Source organism: Pyrus communis, chromosome 13, assembly GCF_041283825.1.
Source record: "Pyrus communis isolate YQ-2024b chromosome 13, ASM4128382v1, whole genome shotgun sequence".
Lineage (NCBI taxonomy): Eukaryota > Viridiplantae > Streptophyta > Magnoliopsida > Rosales > Rosaceae > Pyrus > Pyrus communis.
Window position 1 is genome coordinate 7,349,863 of NC_142577.1, and position 20,495 is coordinate 7,370,357.

General features: G+C 37.6%; 1 pseudogene; it reads right to left on the minus strand.

The window, feature by feature from the left end:
* Positions 1-5,414: 5,414 nt before the first annotated feature.
* LOC148691684 (uncharacterized) lies at positions 5,415-8,201 on the minus strand (annotated as a pseudogene).
* Positions 8,202-20,495: the final 12,294 nt, after the last annotated feature.

Below are 20,495 nucleotides of genomic sequence, written 5' to 3' on the forward strand. Positions count from 1 at the left end.
GGAAATAGACGAAGACGAGAATTAAATAACAACACTTTCTGTCCAACAGAGAAGGACTTGGTGCGAATCATCTTGTCATGAAAGGCCTTTGTCTTTTCCTTGTAAATGCGGGCATTCTCGTAAGCTTCATTCCGTATCTCCTCAAGTTCATTCAATTGAAGCTTACGATGAATTCCCGCCTCATCTACATCCATGTTGAACTTCCTCACGGCCCAATGAGCCTTGTGCTCCAACTCCACAGGTAAGTGACATGGTTTGCCATAAACAAGCCGAAACGGGGACATTCCTATGGGTGTTTTGTAGGCGGTCCTATAAGCCCACAATGCATCCTCTAACCTCAAGCTCCAATCTTTTCTTGTTGGCCCAACCGTCTTCTCAAGAATCTGTTTTACCTCCCGATTCGACACCTCGGCTTGCCCGCTTGTTTGAGGATGATAGGGTGTCGAAACCCTATGTGTAACGTTGTACTTCTTGAGCAGTGCCTCGATTTTGCGATTACAAAAATGTGAACCTCCATCACTTATAAGGACTCGAGGCATTCCGAACCTAGCAAAAATGTTAGACTTCACAAAATCTGCAACCACTTTGGAATCGTTAGTACGGGTGGCTTTTGCTTCCACCCATTTGGAAACATAATCCACCGCCAACAAGATATAGAGAAAACCATGTGATGAAGGAAAAGGACCCATAAAATCAATTTCCCACACATCAAATATTTCAACAGAAAGTATAGGGTTTTGTGGCATTTGATCCTTAACACTTATATTACCCATTCGTTGACAACGATCACATGTAAGGCAAAATGTCCTAGCATCCCTAAAAATGGTTGGCCAATAAAACCCACATTCTAAGACTTTAAGGGCAGTGCGTTGGGTGCCAAAATGTCCCCCACATGCATATGAATGACAAAATGTTAAAATAGATTGAAACTCAGATTCATTCACACAACGTCGTACAATCTGATCGGGACAAAATTTCCAGAGGTATGGGTCATCCCAAACATAAAACCTAGCATCCTTTTTAAGCTTATCACGTTGATTCCTATTAAGTGTGCTAGGGGTATGTTTAGACACCAAAAAGTTCACCAAATCTGCATACCAAGGCTCACTTACCTGGATAGACATTAATTGTTCATCGGGGAAGGTTTCAGAAATTGGCAATGCTTCCTCATGCACCATTCGACTTAGGTGGTCAGCCACCACATTCTCCACGCCCTTCTTATCCCGAATCTCAATGTCAAACTCTTGTAGAAGCAACATCCATCGAATTAGTCTACGCTTGGCCTCCTTTTTCGTGAGCAAATAATTGAGAGCTGCATGATCAGTAAAAATAATAACTTTAGTACCAAGTAAGTATGATCGGAACTTATCTAATGCAAATACCACAGCAAGTAATTCTTTTTCAGTGGTTGAGTAATTTAATTGAGCATCATTTAGTATCCTAGATGCATAATAAATAACATGAGGTTGTGGTGTGAAAATTATGTTAACACACAAATTAAACCCTATTTGTGACAATTGTAGTATATATGCAAGTAGGGATCGTTCTAACCGGGGATTAACTAGGGATGCTAATCAACTCTAAACTGACTTAAAAAAAACAAAATTAAACTTTAAAACACTTACCTAGACCTATATGACTCAAAACAACTTAAAAAGACTCAAAACAGCCCAAAACACTCAAATAGACTCAAACTAGATTCTAAAGGGTGATTTGGACGAAATTTAACTAACTTAGACTCAAAACACTAATCTGGACAGATTCAAACACTTTTCTAACTAATCTAACACACTTAATAAAACGGGGAATTGATTTGGACGAAATTAATTAAAATGGACAGATTGCAATTTAAACAGATTAGGCACTAAACTAGGTGAATTGAATGGGAAAAAGGCTAGTTAGGGGGTTCTTCTCCACACATGCACATATGTAACATAAATTGATTTCCAGATTTTATTCCTTTTAAACCATGAATGACAATGCCCCAAATTAATTGTGAAAAGCACAAATTAACTCTCAGATTTTCCTAGTTTCATTGAATTGGATGGAATACGCATCGACAATCAAATTATTCTTATCAAATTCCCTACATGAACTGCATAATAGAGATAAAATCAAAGATCATTAAGCTTTTTGAAAACCCTAAGCATTGACTAGGCATTCGTAACTATGAATTGCATGATACTCTTGCCTAGAATTTACTTAATACAATCATGACTAGTGATTTCCACTACTTATGAATATAAGGTCATAACGATTAGGTGAAATTCCCTTATATCCTAGCATCAAATTCATGTATGAAAACTAAGTATGCATCCTTAATTAACACACAAGAACAAGTTCTCAATAAATCAATTAAGTAAATCACATCCACAATTCAAGAAACAAAATCTGGAGGAAATCAATTCATATAAAACATATGCCCATGGTTTCGAATTCACCCCTAACTAAGTTTTCATAACAATTGAGAAGCAAATTAAAATAAACATGGAAACGAAACGAGGGAAGAAAGAACTCCCAAAGTCTCCAATGGATGCAGATTTCTTGCGGCACAAGGTCTCCTCCTCCTATGGAAGCCACAGCACTCCTTCTTCTCCCTAGGACTCGCGGCACAAGATGTGATTTCTGAATGAATGGTGGCTGATGTGAATGGATGAATGAATTGAATGTTGAATGGCTGCCTAGCGTGTCTCCAAAGGGTGCGGCAACTTTAGGTTTAATATATATATAGCATGGCAAAACCCTAGCCAATATAAGTGTTTAGGGCCCCTAAGTTGCGGCATGGGTTTGGGGAATTAAATCCTAGCCCAATCAATCTCAGATATGGACTTGTACAATCCAAATCCAAGAGAAAAAGGGCCAAATAAAATCATAATCCAAACAGAAATAGGTTTAAGAATTTTCGTCCAAAATTGGGCCTTCTAGAAGCTAAGTCTCTTATGGCTGATTTTGGGTCTTCTAGAAGGCATAAAAGGGGGGGAAGGTGTGGCACCCTTTTAGGGTCAGATAGGGCTCTAGAAATTAGGTTTTTAGGTCCACTTGCAGCTAGGATTAAGGTGGAACAAGATTAGGTTAGGATAAGATAGGATAAGGTTTGGATAAGATAAGATTGGATAAGGTTTTGGATAATGTTTCCTCTTTTCTTGCACTTTCCTTATCTTCTTTGTCATGAACTTTCCTTTTCTGATTTGTAGCATGTTTCTAAACTCTTTTGACTCCAAATTCGTCCAACCATGTTGCTCCATACACAAGCTATCCAAAGTAAGCCCAAAACTGCTCTAAAAGGCTCAAAATTGCATTTTCTTGCCAAGTTTGTCATTAGGACCTACAAACAAACGAAAATAGCTCAAAACACTATAATAAGTAGTAATTAGCTCACTAAATGTAAGGAAATAACATAACTAAGTAGCATAAATATGCTCCTATCAAATTCCCCCACACTTAGCTTTTGCTAGTCCTCGAGCAAAACGAAATAAACAAAACAAAAAAAACACAACCTAAACCTTCCAACGTTACCTCAGGGATTTCCAATGCAACATGACATATTCAAGATCATCACTCCCATAGATTTTAGTTATCCCTACCCTCGAGCACATACTTAATCATAGTTACCACTCACTAGCTCGCATTTCATCAATTAAAACCTGATTTTGAATGTAGTAACATGCCTTAGAAAATCCCTCAATTCCTCACAATATATACTCTCTATTTTCACACAGATTTTCTGACTACACTCCCTACACTAGGTATATGTGAGAAGATTGATGTAAACATGTAGATGAACACTCACATATCTTATAACAAGGAAAGCAATTTCTGGAATTATTAACATGTATTTGTATATGATCTCATGAACGGAATGCCACTACTTAGACGCGAGAACCAGGGATACCATATGCTCAAACCAATTTTAAACTCCACATATTGAAACACATAACAATCAAGATAGAAGTCAAAAGGGTTGTAACGGGGCTAAGGTATTGGCTAACAAGGAAAGGGAGAGGAAACGAACGTTCTTAAAGCAATAGTGAGCAAAGTAATGAATTAGGCACTTAGAATTCCCTTTAGAATGCAGGAAACAACTTTGAACACCCAAGGGGAAGTCACAAAACTTAGGGCCATATTCAACTTTTTGGACCCTTTCTTCAACCATCAACGCTTGTGAGTTCATTCTCACTTATTTTCACTCCTTTTCTTTCTTTTCTTCTTCTTTTTCTTCTTTTTCACAATTTTTTTTTTCTTTTTCTTTTCGTTTTTTTTTTTTTTCTTTCTCTTTCTCGTGCCTCTTTTAAGACTTTGGCACACACACACTCACAAAATCCCTTCCCCCACACTCGTTTTCTGCACAAATGTCACTCAAAAGGAATTCCTTCTACGTTATGCTCCACTATACTTTAAGAACAAAGGTATGGAAAGTCCTATTCTAGGCTAGGTAAGGATGATGTGGTTAACAAGAAAATAGGCTAAATAAGGCTCAAAGGGGTTTAAACCTACAATACAAATGGCAAGGGTGGATTCGGCTATTTGGCTATGGTGGTGACTACTACACAACTTCATCTTGTTATTCGTTATGCTAATCAATTTCATGCTTTGAATGAAACGGGTATGAGTTCTAGTATTTGGAACTATAGTGATAAAACGCATTCTAAGTAGCAACCAAGCAAAGAATAATGAGATCATGCAACGACTTTAGAAAACAAGAAATCAAGATTAATAACTCTCCAAAGAACGTTTAGGCTCAAGTCTCTCAGGGTTGTAGCGTTAGTTTGAGTTTCTTCCTTCAAGCATGTTACAAAAAATGATTTTTTCATTGTGATTACATGTGAATTCGTAAATGTCAACTACAACTAAGCATAAACCAAAGAGCATATCAAACTTCCATCCATGTTTGTAACTTTCTTTAATAGTCATGCAATTAAAAACCAAATCCTCATCATTGTGTTGGAAGGTACCCTAAGACACAAACAAACATAAAAACAAAAACGACTCTAAACACAACTCTTTTTGGGTTTTTCAAACACTTTTTTTGATTTTTTTCAAATTTTTCGGATTTCCTGATTAAGACACATAAAAATACTTCAAAACACACTAAAAACACTTAAAAACAGTGAAAAACAACTTTAGAAGTATAGGTGATAAAATCCAACGAGTTTTCATGCAAAAACAACTTGTTTACCCCCCCACACTTAAACCAAACATTGTCCTCAATGTTGTAAGCATAGACTCCCAAGCAAATAAACAAATAACGCAACTAACACATGACAAGCATGGCAAGGTAAAAGCAATAAAGAGTAGGGTTTAGGAACGCAAATCTGGTTGTGGAGCTAGAGTTCCATCATCTCCTCATTCGAACACATGGGTTGCCTCCCAAGAAGCGCTTGCTTTAACGTCTTCCAGCCGGACGATACCTCCTTTTAATCTTCACTAGGGCTCATGGCATGGAGGGGTATGTCCTCCACGGTATGCTCCTTGAAATTCTCGTAGTATGGCTCAATGAATGGGAGGGGATAGTGATCCTCCCTGATTGTGGTGTTTGGGTTCCTAAAGCCCATGTAAATGCTCCCACCACCTTGAAATTGATTGGGTACCTGCACCAAAGAAGGTAACAACCTATTAGTTGAAATGGGAATTGGAATTGGGATTGGAGACTTACTAGGATGTTGTGGCAATGCCCCTCGGGCAGCCACCATCTCGCCAATTTTATCACTAGGCACGGCCATATTGGGTGTTTTTAGGGTAGTGGCGTGCTTCTTGTGCTCCACTCCAATTCCTTCCTCGATGGTGGTTCTAGATGCATCCTTCTTGATTGGTGCTGAACATTCCTGCCCTAAATTTTTAATTATACCAATGGCAAAACAAGAACGAACATCATTAGTATTCTTAATGGATTCAGAAACTTTAAAGTTAATCATATCACCACCAAACTCCATAGTTAAGGCTCCTTTGGCCACGTCAATCTTGGTGTGGGCTGTTTTCATGAAAGGTCGTCCAAGTAAGAGTGGCGATGGTGGAGAGTGGGTTGAATCCTCCATGTCAAGCACATAGACATCTGCAGGAAAAATCAAGTGGTCTACCTGCACCAAAACATCTTCCAAAACTCCTCTCGGGTATGCATTAGATCAATCGGCTAATTGAATAATAACACCATCATTTTTAAGCTCTCCTAGATTCATAGATGCATAAACAGAGTATGGCATGACATTAATTGATGCACCTAAATCTAGTATAGCATGTTCGAACCTTGTATTACCAATTACACAAGGGATAGTGAAACTACCTGGATCTTTGCATTTAGGTGGTAGCTTTCTTTGCAATATTGCAGAGACATTCTCACTTACATGTACCACCTCTTTCTCCCGAATCCGTTTCCTTGTTGTACAAATCTTCTTCAAAAACTTAGCGTACTTTGGAATTTGCTTTATTGCATCAAGGAGCGGGATATTGACATGCACCTTCCTAAACGTCTCCAGGATGTCGTTTTCATCCTCCTCTATCTTTGATTGCCTAAACCTGCTAGGGAAAGGCACATTTGGTGGAATCACATTAGAAACAATTGAGTTTGGACCTACCTTACATTTGTTGGACGACCTATGAGCTTGAAGTGGTTGCGGCAAAGATTGCTCCACCCTTGCCGTGGCTTTGCCCTTGCTCTCTTCCTCTTGCAGCAGCCTTTCATCCTCTTCTTGGCTTGATTTTGGTGGTTGTGAGGTGGTTCCAACTTCCTTGCCACTTCTTAAGGTGATTGCATTGGCGGTTTCAAAGCCTCCATTCGGATTGACAATTGTTGAACTAGGCAATTTGCCTTGGTCTCGGAATTGTCCTACAAACTCCGCTATCTGCCCAATTTGTTTCTCCAACTGGTCCACCCTTTTTTCTTGATTTTGCATCGCTTTGTTATGATTCTCTTGCCCCTGAGACAACTTGGTAAGTAACTTAATAAGTGTATCATTGTCCAAAGACGTACCTGAGTTTGGTTGGGCAGATTGTGGTGGAAGTTGTGGTGGTACGTATGGCCTTTGATAGAGCCCAGGGGGTGGCTGTCTATATCCTCCTTGTTGTTGAGGTTGTTGAGGCTCCCTCCACATGAAGTTTGGATGATCTCTCCAACCCGAATTGTATGTATTTGAGTATGGATCATTTCTTTGCTGATTTTGGCCTTGATAACCTATGGCATTAGCGCTTTCCCATCCTCCATTCTCTATCAATTGAGGAGATTGATCATTGAGATGCCCTTGAATGGAGCACACTCCACAAATGGCCGCACCTTGCACTTTGGATCCATCGGTCACCTGAGACACAAGCATAGTGAGATTAGCTAATTGAGATTGAATTTCAGAAATTGCACTTACCTCATTCACTTGTTGCCGTGGGGGGTCCCTTTGCCCAATTCCTTCATATTGTTGTGCATTTAGAGCACGGTTTGCAATTAGGGTCTTGGCTGCCATAGGAGTTTTGTCCACCAATGCACCTCCCGCCGAAGCATCGAGCATTTGTCTTTCAATGGGAAGAAGGCCCTCATAGAAGTATTGAAGTAGAAGCTCCTCCTTCATTTGATGTTGAGGACATGATGCAACAAGGGCTTTAAAACGGTCATAGTACGCTGGAAAAGATTCTCCTTGACTTTGTTGGATTCCGCTAATTTTCTTCCTCAAGAGAATGACTCTTGAAGTAGGGAAGAACTTCTCCAAGAACGCTCTCTTCATGCTTTCCCAAGAAGTAACGGTCCCGGGTGCCAATTCATAAAGTCAATCCTTAGCCTTTTCCACAAGAGAGAATGGAAAAGCTTTCATCTTCAAAATATTCCCATCGACGTTAATGGGTGTCATGCTTGAGCATACAACTTCAAACTCCTTCAAATGCTTGTTTGGATCTTCCATGGACAGCCCATGGTACTTGGGAATATGATGCAGCAAGCTTGACTTCAATTCGAACTCATCGGTCTTGCCTTGGGCCGCCCTAGGATATTGAATGCACAATGGCATGGCATTATCTAATCCCGAGGCAGAAAGCTCCTTGATTGTTCGATTATCCATCGCCATGACTTGTTCTTCTTCCTCCACTTCTTCTTCTTCAGATTCCGCCTCAGAACTAGAACTAGGTGGATTAGGTTCTGGTTGCTTCCTCTTTCTTCTCAAAGTTCGTTCAAAATCGTCGTCAAACTCCAAGATATTCTCACGAACGGGATGAGAACAACGAGTCATACACTTGTACCTAGAACAAGGAAACAAAACAAATCAGCAACCTTTATAGAGGGTACGGCAAACACACAAAAACTATGAAATAAGGCACGGTAAACACTAAAATAAAGAACAAATAAACACACGACACTCTTGACCTTAAGACACACTTTGACACGACACAAACACAAGGGATTAGCAAGTTTGCTAATCCCCGGCAACGGCGCCAAAATTTGGTGTGAAAATTATGTTAACACACAAATTAAACCCTATTTGTGACAATTGTAGTATATATGCAAGTAGGGATCGTTCTAACCGGGGATTAACTAGGGATGCTAATCAACTCTAAACTGACTTAAAAACACAAAATTAAACTTTAAAACACTTACCTAGACCTATATGACTCAAAACAACTTAAAAAGACTCAAAACAGCCCAAAACACTCAAATAGACTCAAACTAGATTCTAAAGGGTGATTTGGACGAAATTTAACTAACTTAGACTCAAAACACTAATCTGGACAGATTCAAACACTTTTCTAACTAATCTAACACACTTAATGAAACGGGGAATTGATTTGGACGAAATTAATTAAAATGGACAGATTGCAATTTAAACAGATTAGGCACTAAACTAGGTGAATTGAATGGGAAAAAGGCTAGTTAGGGGGTTCTTCTCCACACATGCACATATGTAACATAAATTGATTTCCAGATTTTATTCCTTTTAAACCATGAATGACAATGCCCCAAATTAATTGTGAAAAGCACAAATTAACTCTCAGATTTTCCTAGTTTCATTGAATTGGATGGAATACGCATCGACAATCAAATTATTCTTATCAAATTCCCTACATGAACTGCATAATAGAGATAAAATCAAAGATCATTAATCTTTTTGAAAACCCTAAGCATTGACTAGGCATTCGTAACTATGAATTGCATGATACTCTTGCCTAGAATTTACTTAATACAATCATCACTAGTGATTTCCACTCCTTATGAATATAAGGTCATAACGATTAGGTGAAATTCCCTTATATCCTAGCATCAAATTCATGTATGAAAACTAAGTATGCATCCTTAATTAACACACAAGAACAAGTTCTCAATAAATCAATTAAGTAAATCACATCCACAATTCAAGAAACAAAATCTGGAGGAAATCAATTCATATAAAACATATGCCCATGGTTTCGAATTCACCCCTAACTAAGTTTTCATAACAATTGAGAAGCAAATTAAAATAAACATGGAAACGAAACGAGGGAAGAAAGAACTCCCAAAGTCTCCAATGGATGCAGATTTCTTGCGGCACAAGGTCTCCTCCTCCTATGGAAGCCACGACACTCCTTCTTCTCCCTAGGACTCACGGCACGAGATGTGATTTCTGAATGAATGGTGGCTGATGTGAATGGATGAATGAATTGAATGTTGAATGGCTGCCTAGGGTGTCTCCAAAGGGTGCGGCAACTTTAGGTTTAATATATATATATAGCATGGCAAAACCCTAGCCAATATAAGTGTTTAGGGCCCCTAAGTTGCGGCATGGGTTTGGGGAATTAAATCCTAGCCCAATCAATCTCAGATATGGACTTGTACAATCCAAATCCAAGAGAAAAAGGGCCAAATAAAATCATAATCCAAACAGAAATAGGTTTAAGAATTTTCGTCCAAAATTGGGCCTTCTAGAAGCTAAGTGTCTTATGACTGATTTTGGGTCTTCTAGAAGGCATAAAAGGGGGTGAAGGTGTGGCACCCTTTTAGGGTCAGATAGGGCTCTAGAAATTAGGTTTTTAGGTCCACTTGCAGCTAGGATTAAGGTGGAACAAGATTAGGTTAGGATAAGATAGGATAAGGTTTGGATAAGATAAGATTGGATAAGGTTTTGGATAATGTTTCCTCTTTTCTTGCACTTTCCTTATCTTCTTTGTCATGAACTTTCCTTTTCTGATTTGTAGCATGTTTCTAACCTCTTTTGACTCCAAATTCGTCCAACCATGTTGCTCCATACACAAGCTATCCAAAGTAAGCCCAAAACTGTTGGAAATGTGCCCTAAAACCAATCATATGATGATTCTTTACGGACATTTCAAACTAATGTAGTTTAAATGTAAAGGGGCAAAGATTATTGTTTGAGCTGTCTCATATAAATGTTATATGCTTAAACGATAAGTCCAAGGAATATGTGATTGGAAGAATGCGATCTAAAGAAGTTAGATTCATGAGACCATTCTTTCGTTGACACGTCCTAAACGTGCCTGATCATAGGATTGTCAATTGGGCATTGACAGTCCGTTAAGATCAGTACGTGCTATGTCTTCTCTCAGGGAGAGTGACTAGTCTCGAGTCATTGGTGTGTGTGACATCAAGACAAGTACGTAGGTGCTCAATAGAGAATGAGTTCACTGAACACGATCAACGAAGAGTTCTCATATTCATGTCACATGAGAACTCATGGTTGGGATAATGCAAATTAGTCTTTTGACCTGAGGCATCACAGTTGTCTTGTGGTTAGGTCCTTAATCTTTGATTATGTCAAAGTCACTCCATCAAGAGGGTGTCCACGGCATCGTTGGGGTTAAGCCACTTAGCCATGGAGGCAAGTGAATGCGCAACAAGGGATCTTTAACCTTCAAACTGTTTGAGGGAGAATACTCTATGATATGATTAAGAATCTTTGGCCAAAGTATGAATGAGATTTAGGAATGTGTTCCAAATCACATTCAAGGTAATCATATAAGCACAAGACTCACATTGGATAGTAGACATGAATAAACTATCAAACCAAACAATGTGGTCAAGAGTATTGTATTAGAGAAAGACCGTATTGCATTTGTAATCCTAAGACTGAATAGGTTCTCCACCTCTTCTGATTAGCTTGGGTAACCATGACATGCTGCTAGGCGTCAACCATGGTTTGTGGAAGCCCTAAAAGTGTATTATCACTAACGGGAGAATTGAAAGTAAGTTTCAATTCACAATCGATTAGAAAGAGTTTTAATCGCCCACTGCCTCGCTAAAAGGAACCTAATGGATCGTTCACCGAGTAAGGTAGAGTTTGAAGAAACAACGGAGATGAGTAAGAATAATTAAATGGTTTAATTATTTATCTAAGGCTAGGATTAATTAATATGTTAATTAATCAAACGAATAAGTTCGTTAAAGACCTCGGGTTAGTTTTGGGGCGCAAGGCCCAATGGGATTTGAATGTCAAGCCCATTAACTCAAGTTGTATGACAACTTGAATAAACAAAGGGCTTGAAAGCCCAATAAACCTATAGGCCGGCCATGTTAGAAGAATAGGGCTTTTGGTCCATTAGGTCACTTATTTGAAGGGACTATATAAAGGACTTTATAGCCTAAAATTCATTAAGGGTAATTTTTGGGGAAAGGATGAGAACACAAGCTCTCCTTTCTCTCTAAAATTTCGGCCACCTTGGAGGGATCATCTAGCAATCAAACTCCTCCAAGGTCACTCATTTCTTCTTCATTATGCCTTGGTGATGAATCATTAGAGGTTCTCAATTTTGGGAACTTGGAGAAACCTTTTCATCCATCCAAATCCATGGATCTAAGATGCAAGGAATGAAGGCCCTCTCTTTGGGTGATTAGCCTTTGCTTATGCAAAGAGGAATCTACAAAGGTATTGATTTCTCAACTCACTTTGTTTTGAGTTGAGTCTTGGTTCACCTATCTACTAGGCTTTGAAGTTCATGGGTTAAGTTTTGTTTTTGAGTGCATGTAAACATGATTCCGCCTTTTAATTGTTAATTGCATGTTGTTGATGTTGCTCAAATGAACTTGTTTTTCACAAATTTTCCTTCAAGTGGTATTAGAGCCTAAGTCTAGTAGTTGGTGAATCCTTTTGGGTTTTGTAGTTCATAGTTTGTGATTTGAATATTGTAATTGTTACAAGCTTTATTCTTGCTTCTTTGAATGTAAATTTTGTTAGAAAATTTGCCATCTCAAATGTTGTAGATGTAGTTCATATGAGCATGAATTTTGGAGCTAAAATTTGGTGCCATGTTTTTGGGGAAATTCGGCCAAATCCAAAGGGTGGATTTTTGGGTTCTTGTTTGACTTGTTAAAAGTGTTTTAAAGTGACTTTTGGAACCCCTATGTACCCTAGTATGGTTGTATGTTATTTCCCTTAAGTTTGAGTGGTTTTGGTATGTTTTTGGGTGAAGAATGTTCATGGATGTTCTTCATTGTTCTTGATATGTTCTTGCCAAGAACAAAAGGTTTGGTGTTTTGATTCAAAGTTTTGATTTATTTCATAAAGTTTTTGTTTTGAAATATTTCTTATGTTTAAATATCTTAGATATTTGTTTTGAAAAATTAAAGAAATTTTAGTGGGTAGGTGTGTAATGATTTATTCCATTTCACACACCCCACTTACAAAACTTTGAAATTTTTTTATATACTTTGCTTCAATGGCCGGCCACCCTACTCAATGAGGGTCCTTGTGGGGCTTTTATGCAATTACATAAAGTTTTGATACTTTTGTGTATTTGTACTTTGACCCAAAAGTTTACGTTTTTACTTAAAGGTCCAAAATCACTAAAAGGACAAATTGTTTTGCTCCTTTAATGAAGTTTTAGCTTTTGTGGAAATTTTTGGGTTCTAGTTGTAATTACATGAAGTAGTGGACTTTTGTGTTTTTACAAAGTGACCTCAAAAGTTTAAGTTTTGCAAAATGGCCCAAAAGTTGAGGTCATAGCATTTTGGCCCAAATTAGGTAGAGAACAAAATTGTTTTGTCTCTTTAAATGTTGGATTTTCATTTCATTTAGCTCCATTTAAATCAATTCTATGGATACAAAAACCAAATGAAAATGTTGCATTCAAGTTTAATTAGTCAAAGCGTTAATTAATTAAAGAAAGGGTGATTATGAACCTTAGCCTACTATAATTGAGCTATGTGAAAGGCCGTTTCAAATTTGTTTGAACCATGGGAATGTGTAGATTAAATTTTGGTTGTAATTTGACATGATCAATTGTTGTAAAAGAGCATAAGCTCTTCTTTACTTTAAAGTAATTTGATTTGATCAATTGTTGTAAAAGAGCATAAGCTCTTATTTACTTTGAAGTACTCCTTTCTTGTTTTATTCGATATGCATGAAATTGGAGTAGTTGGGTCCAACGCCCAATAAGACAACACGCCTTAATGTGATTAAACGCGTAACTAAAATCAATCACCATCCCTAGATCGAGATTCAACACTAGGCTCGTGTTGAATCGAATCAAAGGTTCATAGTCATCTTAAGGCCCTAAAGCAACTATATAGTCCATCAATGAATGCAAATCTTATGTTAGTAGTACCATATAGTCTTGCTTTAAAAACCGTTTAAAAAGCATAGTGGGAGTATTATATACTACTAAATCAATCATATGGACCAATAGTTGTAATAGGACCAAAATGTTTTAATTGGATTAAAATGTATGTTTATATGTGATGAGACCTAAAACCCTCAACAAACCATTATTAAGTTGATAAGCGAGAGATGCTTTGAATATCTCTTCGTAGGCCTTCCACCGTGGTGGGCTCCAATCGTTTGTGACTCATGCACCGGCTTCACCCTATAATGGGGAAGTACAAAGTATGTGCTTACATCCAGGAGGAGTCCATAAACATATGATGAGGTGAGTGTAGACAACGAGTATGACCAACATGATATAATTATGAGGTTGTGCTTGAACCTCTACATAAACTAAGCATGGTGGGAATAACTTAACTAAGTGCAAAGGTGCCAACATGATATAATTCTGAGGCATTCATTCTCTAGAGGCCAAACTAGATGGGTAATTACAAGAGTTGTAAATGACTAAAGTGTTATTCTCTCATCATTATTTTTGCTAACCAAAATGATATAATTCTGAGGTGGGCTTGGTAATGGTGAGTCTCCCATACCCTGCTAAGAGTTCAACAAAACTCTCGAATTCCGATGAGGGATATGGAATTTGCCAAAAATAGTGGGTGGTGCTATTTGATTTAAAGACCCGAATCAAATGGCTTAAAATCAATCAATTTATATTCGTTATGTATTTGTTTACCAATATATTTGCAAATGCTATCCAAAACTTGACAAAGAAAAACCGAACGCTTTAGTTTCCGAACTTGGTACCACAATCCCATAGATTGTCTTGAATGGATTGTAAAAGTACCTAAGTAGTCTCATCCTCACAATCTTCCTATTGATAATGTATCAATGGAAGAACATGTTAGAATAAGTCTACCATGAAGAGGACAATGCAAACTCTAGTGCTTGTCTCTTTGTTACACGAACAAGGAACTTGAGAAGTAAGCACAAGGGCATGGACACTTTATGTGCCATGATTCTTCACTTACAAAATGTTGTATGAAGAAATGAGAGTTGCCTTGAACAACTCTTGAAAGTTTGTTATTATGTTTAGAACATAATGGTTGGTTGACAAAAATAGTCCATTTATATGGACTTATGATGATTTTGAATCATTGAGTGTTGAAGTGTTAAACCACTTAACGAGACGGAAACTAGGCAAGGACTTCACCTTTGTGTCCCTATCCTAATGGTTCACTAAGTTTATTGTAAACTATATAGTGAACAATAACCGCACGCTCTCCAAATCGTTTGATGTGTATAACACATTTGAAATAAGTTTCAAGAGAGATAGTGGGAGTTTAGGGACCATGACTATTGTAGTCAAAAGGGAAGTCAAATGAAGAAGGCAAAATAACTCCAAGGGAACAAACTTTCTTTATGAAAGGATGGACATTGGAAGGGGTATTTGCAAGAAATGTCTTGCAAGTGTCAAAGAACACACCTTTCGAAGGTGTTGTAAAATGTTCTTGAAAAGTTCATAACAGTTGGTTCTTCTACTTGAATGCATGATTCTGTATTAGTAACTATTTTTTACAATTGTTGTAAAAGTGTGCTAATAAGAAGTAGAAGATGAATGAGAGAAGAGAAAGTACTTCACATTCCAAACGTGAATCGAATATAGATCTCTGCGAAAGCGGATTGTACTTACTTCCTCATATGAACTACCAAAGAAATTGGAAAAACCAAAGATTGTCTTTACGTCCCAATTTTAAAGGAACATAATTCCGTCACAGTTGTAGAGATGGATAAATGTTTTGTTTGACAAAACATTGTTCTTTATTAATCAATAATTAGATTATTGTAATTTAATTGGTTGTCTCTATAGTAGAGATGATGTGGTAGTTTAACTGTTTAGAATACGATGATGCTTAAAACCCAAAAGGTTGCAAGGTAGTGACTAATCCCAACTGAGTTGTGATACCTCTAAAACATAAGTTACAAGTTGGTCATAGATGGATGCTTTGGATCGTTAGATCCGGATCCAATACCTTATTGTTAAAATTGTATAGAGGCGAAATGTTCGAATCTTTATTCTTTTGGAAAGAAGAAAGAATCACAAAGTTGTTGAGGTTAATTCACTTAGATGTTAGTGGCACTTGTCCACAACATAATACTACTCATGTTGTATGACATTCACCGAAGATCACTCTCGGTTGGACTATAGTTTATTTTGAATAAACACAAGTCCGAATACTTTGCAAAAGGTTTCAAAGAATTCAAGAAATGTAAGTAGATGAGTAAGACGTCTAAAGTATTTACCTCCTTAGATTTGATCCAAGGTAAAAGTAACACTTTAGATTAATTTCCTTGAAAAATATCAAGGAAAGTAGCATCGTAAGATAATGAATTTCTCCATTAGGAGAAGAATGAACATGAATAAGATTTAGTTCGTTGGACATTATCAATTACCCATATATATATGATATATACTTCTAAGACAACCTAGTTCCTATACCACAAGCTCCAAGGTAGTTCAGAAGGATTTATAAACCGTCTCAGTTGAATGGTTTGGACATAATATGGGTTTCCGAAACCATTATTAAGATAGTCTTGATAATATATGTCTAAAACTATAAATCACAAGACAGGTTAGTTGTAGAGATCCATCCATCATGGATCTTAGCAAGCTAGTGGGAGCTATAAGCGTCTTATGAGAAAAGATCAATTGTTTGATTTCTCATAAAGATGTAAATGAATCTTTTGTTTACTAGGTTTACAAAAGATTAGTGGGAGTTGATCATATTCCTAAATTTGAATATATATATACATGATATATATTAATTTTGAAAATGAAAGAAATTCTTCATCGTTAAAGTTATGACTTTAAACATTCTATAATGATAGAATGTATATGGGAGACATAGTCTATATACATGGGATGGAAATCTATAATGATAGATTTCAAGATATAATTGGATTATATCAATCCCTAAAATAGACAATGAGATGCTAGGAAGTTTCTCATATGATGATAAACTTCAATTAGAATGACAATTCTAGTGAGACTAGGAAGTTGTTCTTCTCAAAGGGAATGTACCCTTTGACTCCCAAAGAAATAATGCGTAAATAGAATCCTTTATGCATACGCAGAAAGGTGATTTATGTATTACATATTGTATGAAAACATTGATATAAGTTGTACCTAGAACGGTACAAGATGATATCAGTGCAAGCCCAGGATCAGAACCATGGCAACTGTCAAGTGAATCCTTAGGTATTTAAGAAATACTAAGGATGGATTCCTCAAGAATGAGGAAGAATTAGAGTAATGTAATGGAAGCGTAAATGTATTAGATTATGAATCTAATCCATCATAGAATATCTCTTCATTATGAATGAAGTGATAATGAGATATCTCTTTATTATGACTAAAGAGATATTTGGGTGGAAACGTTAAAAGTAAATGACTTTAATGTGTTCCATCATGTATGCAAAATATATTGCCATATAGAAGCTTACAACATTGTTGTTTGGATGGGAAAGTTCATTCATGAACTCTCCATTCGGTTCCAACCAGAAAGTGTATGACACTAATGGGGCGATAGCTCAAGCCAGGGAATCAAGGTCTCATCAAGGTCCGAACTCAAATGAGAGACTGAACCACATGATTGAGAATCATGTATAATGGTGACGTCGTTATTCTCAAGGTTGCTTCTATGGATAACATATAGATATCCATTGTTTAGGCCTACTACTCAGCCATTTATGAAATGAATTACAGAAGAGGTATCATCACTGATGAACAAGCTGATTGGCTCTAGTGCAAGTGGGAGATTGTTGGAAATGTGCCCTAAAACCAATCATATGATGATTCTTTACGGACATTTCAAACTAATGTAGTTTAAATGTAAAGGGGCAAAGATTATTGTTTGAGCCGTCTCATATAAATGTTATATGCTTAAACGATAAGTCCAAGGAATATGTGATTGGAAGAATGCGATCTAAAGAAGTTAGATTCATGAGACCATTCTTTTGTTGACACATCCTAAACGTTCCTGATCATAGGATTGTCAATTGGGCATTGACAGTCCGTTAAGATCAGTACGTGCTATGTCTTCTCTCAGGGAGAGTGACTAGTCTCGAGTCATTGGTGTGTGTGACATCAAGACAAGTACGTAGGTGCTCAATAGAGAATGAGTTCACTGAACACGATCAACGAAGAGTTCTCATATTCATGTCACATGAGAACTCATGGTTGGGATAATGCAAATTAGTCTTTTGACCTGAGGCATCACAGTTGTCTTGTGGTTAGGTCCTTAATCTTTGATTATGTCAAAGTCACTCCATCAAGAAGGTGTCCACGGCATCGTTGGGGTTAAGCCACTTAGCCATGGAGGCAAGTGAATGCGCAACAAGGGATCTCTAACCTTCAAACTGTTTGAGGGAGAATACTCTATGATATGATTAAGAATCTTTGGCCAAAGTATGAATGAGATTTAGGAATGTGTTCCAAATCACATTCAAGGTAATCATATAAGCATAAGACTCACATTGGATAGTAGACATGAATAAACTATCAAACCAAACAATGTGGTCAAGAGTATTGTATTAGAGAAAGACCGTATTGCATTTGTAATCCTAAGACTGAATAGGTTCTCCACCTCTTCTGATTAGCTTGGGTAACCATGACATGCTGCTAGGCGTCAACCATGGTTTGTGGAAGCCCTAAAAGTGTATTATCACTAACGGGAGAATTGAAAGTAAGTTTCAATTCACAATCGATTAGAAAGAGTTTTAATCGCCCACTGCCTCGCTAAAAGGAACCTAATGGATCGTTCACCGAGTAAGGTAGAGTTTGAAGAAACAACGGAGATGAGTAAGAATAATTAAATGGTTTAATTATTTATCTAAGGCTAGGATTAATTAATATGTTAATTAATCAAACGAATAAGTTCGTTAAAGACCTCGGGTTAGTTTTGGGGCGCAAGGCCCAATGGGATTTGAATGTCAAGCCCATTAACTCAAGTTGTATGACAACTTGAATAAACAAAGGGCTTGAAAGCCCAATAAACCTATAGGCCGGCCATGTTAGAAGAATAGGGCTTTTGGTCCATTAGGTCACTTATTTGAAGGGACTATATAAAGGACTTTATAGCCTAAAATTCATTAAGGGTAATTTTTGGGGAAAGGATGAGAACACAAGCTCTCCTTTCTCTCTAAAATTTCGGCCACCTTGGAGGGATCATCTAGCAATCAAACTCCTCCAAGGTCACTCATTTCTTCTTCATTATGCCTTGGTGATGAATCATTAGAGGTTCTCAATTTTGGGAACTTGGAGAAACCTTTTCATCCATCCAAATCCATGGATCTAAGATGCAAGGAATGAAGGCCCTCTCTTTGGGTGATTAGCCTTTGCTTATGCAAAGAGGAATCTACAAAGGTATTGATTTCTCAACTCACTTTGTTTTGAGTTGAGTCGTGGTTCACCTATCTACTAGGCTTTGAAGTTCATGGGTTAAGTTTTGTTTTTGAGTGCATATAAACATGATTCCGCCTTTTAATTGTTAATTGCATGTTGTTGATGTTGCTCAAATGAACTTGTTTTTCACAAATCTTCCTTCAAAAACTGCTCTAAAAGGCTCAAAATTGCATTTTCTTGCCAAGTTTGTCATTAGGACCTACAAACAAACGAAAATAGCTCAAAACACTATAATAAGTAGTAATTAGCTCACTAAATGTAAGGAAATAACATAACTAAGTAGCATAAATATGCTCCTATCAGGTTGTTTGTTCTTTCGCTGCCCCAAAACAGCACCAATTGCATAGTCCGAAGCATCGCACATCAACTCGAATGGAAGGCTCCAATCTGGAGGTGTGATAATGGGAGCCGAAGTGAGAGCCTCCTTTAAGTGCTTGAATGCCGTGGAGCATGCATCATCAAACTCGAAAGCCACCTCTTTTTGAAGCAATCGGCATAGTGGCTGTGCAATCTTGGAGAAATCCTTTATGAAATGCCTATAAAAACCTGCGTGACCAAGAAACGAACGAACCTCTCTAACCAAAGTTGGAGAGGGTAAGTGACGAATAAGGTCTACCTTAGATTTATCCACTTCAATGCCTTTTTCAGAAATAATATGTCCTAGAACAATACCTTGTTTAACCATGAAGTGACATGTTTCCCAATTAAGCACAAGATTTGTTTCAACACAACGTTTCAAAATTAAGGTCAGATTATTCAAGCAATGATCGAATGAATTACCAAACACGCTAAAGTCATCCATGAATATCTCAATAATTTTCTCCACATAATCAGAAAATATACTCACCATGCATCGTTGAAATGTCGCAGTGGCATTGCACAAACCAAATGGCATGCGCCTATATGCAAAGGTGCCAAAGGGGCACGTGAAGGTTGTCTTCTCTTGGTCCTCCTGAGCTATCACAATTTGGTTATATCCGGAATATCCATCAAGAAAGCAATAAAATTTATAACCGGCTAACCTTTCTAACATTTGGTCAAGGAATGGCAATGGAAAGTGATCCTTCCTTGTCATGGCATTTAACTTCCTGTAATCAATACAAACACGCCAACCGGTCGCAACACGAGTGGGTACTAGCTCTTGTTCTTCATTCTTCACCACCGTGACTCCGGACTTCTTTGGAACAACCTGCACGGGTGACACCCAACGACTATCAGAAATAGGATATATAACACCACAATCAAGCAATTTTATAACCTCCTTTTTCACTACTTCCAACATGGGTGGATTAAGGCGACGTTGAGCTTCACGAGATGGCTTGGCTCCCTCCTCCAAAAGGATGCGATGCATGCACATGGTGGGACTAATGCCTTTGATATCCGCCAAGGTCCATCCAATGGCAGATTTGTGCTCCTTTAACACCCTTATCAACTTGTCTTCTTCTTGGGCCGTGAGTAAGCTAGATATGATGACGGGTAGTGTCTGATCTTCTCCCAAGAAAACATACTTCAAGTGACTAGGTAATGGCTTTAAC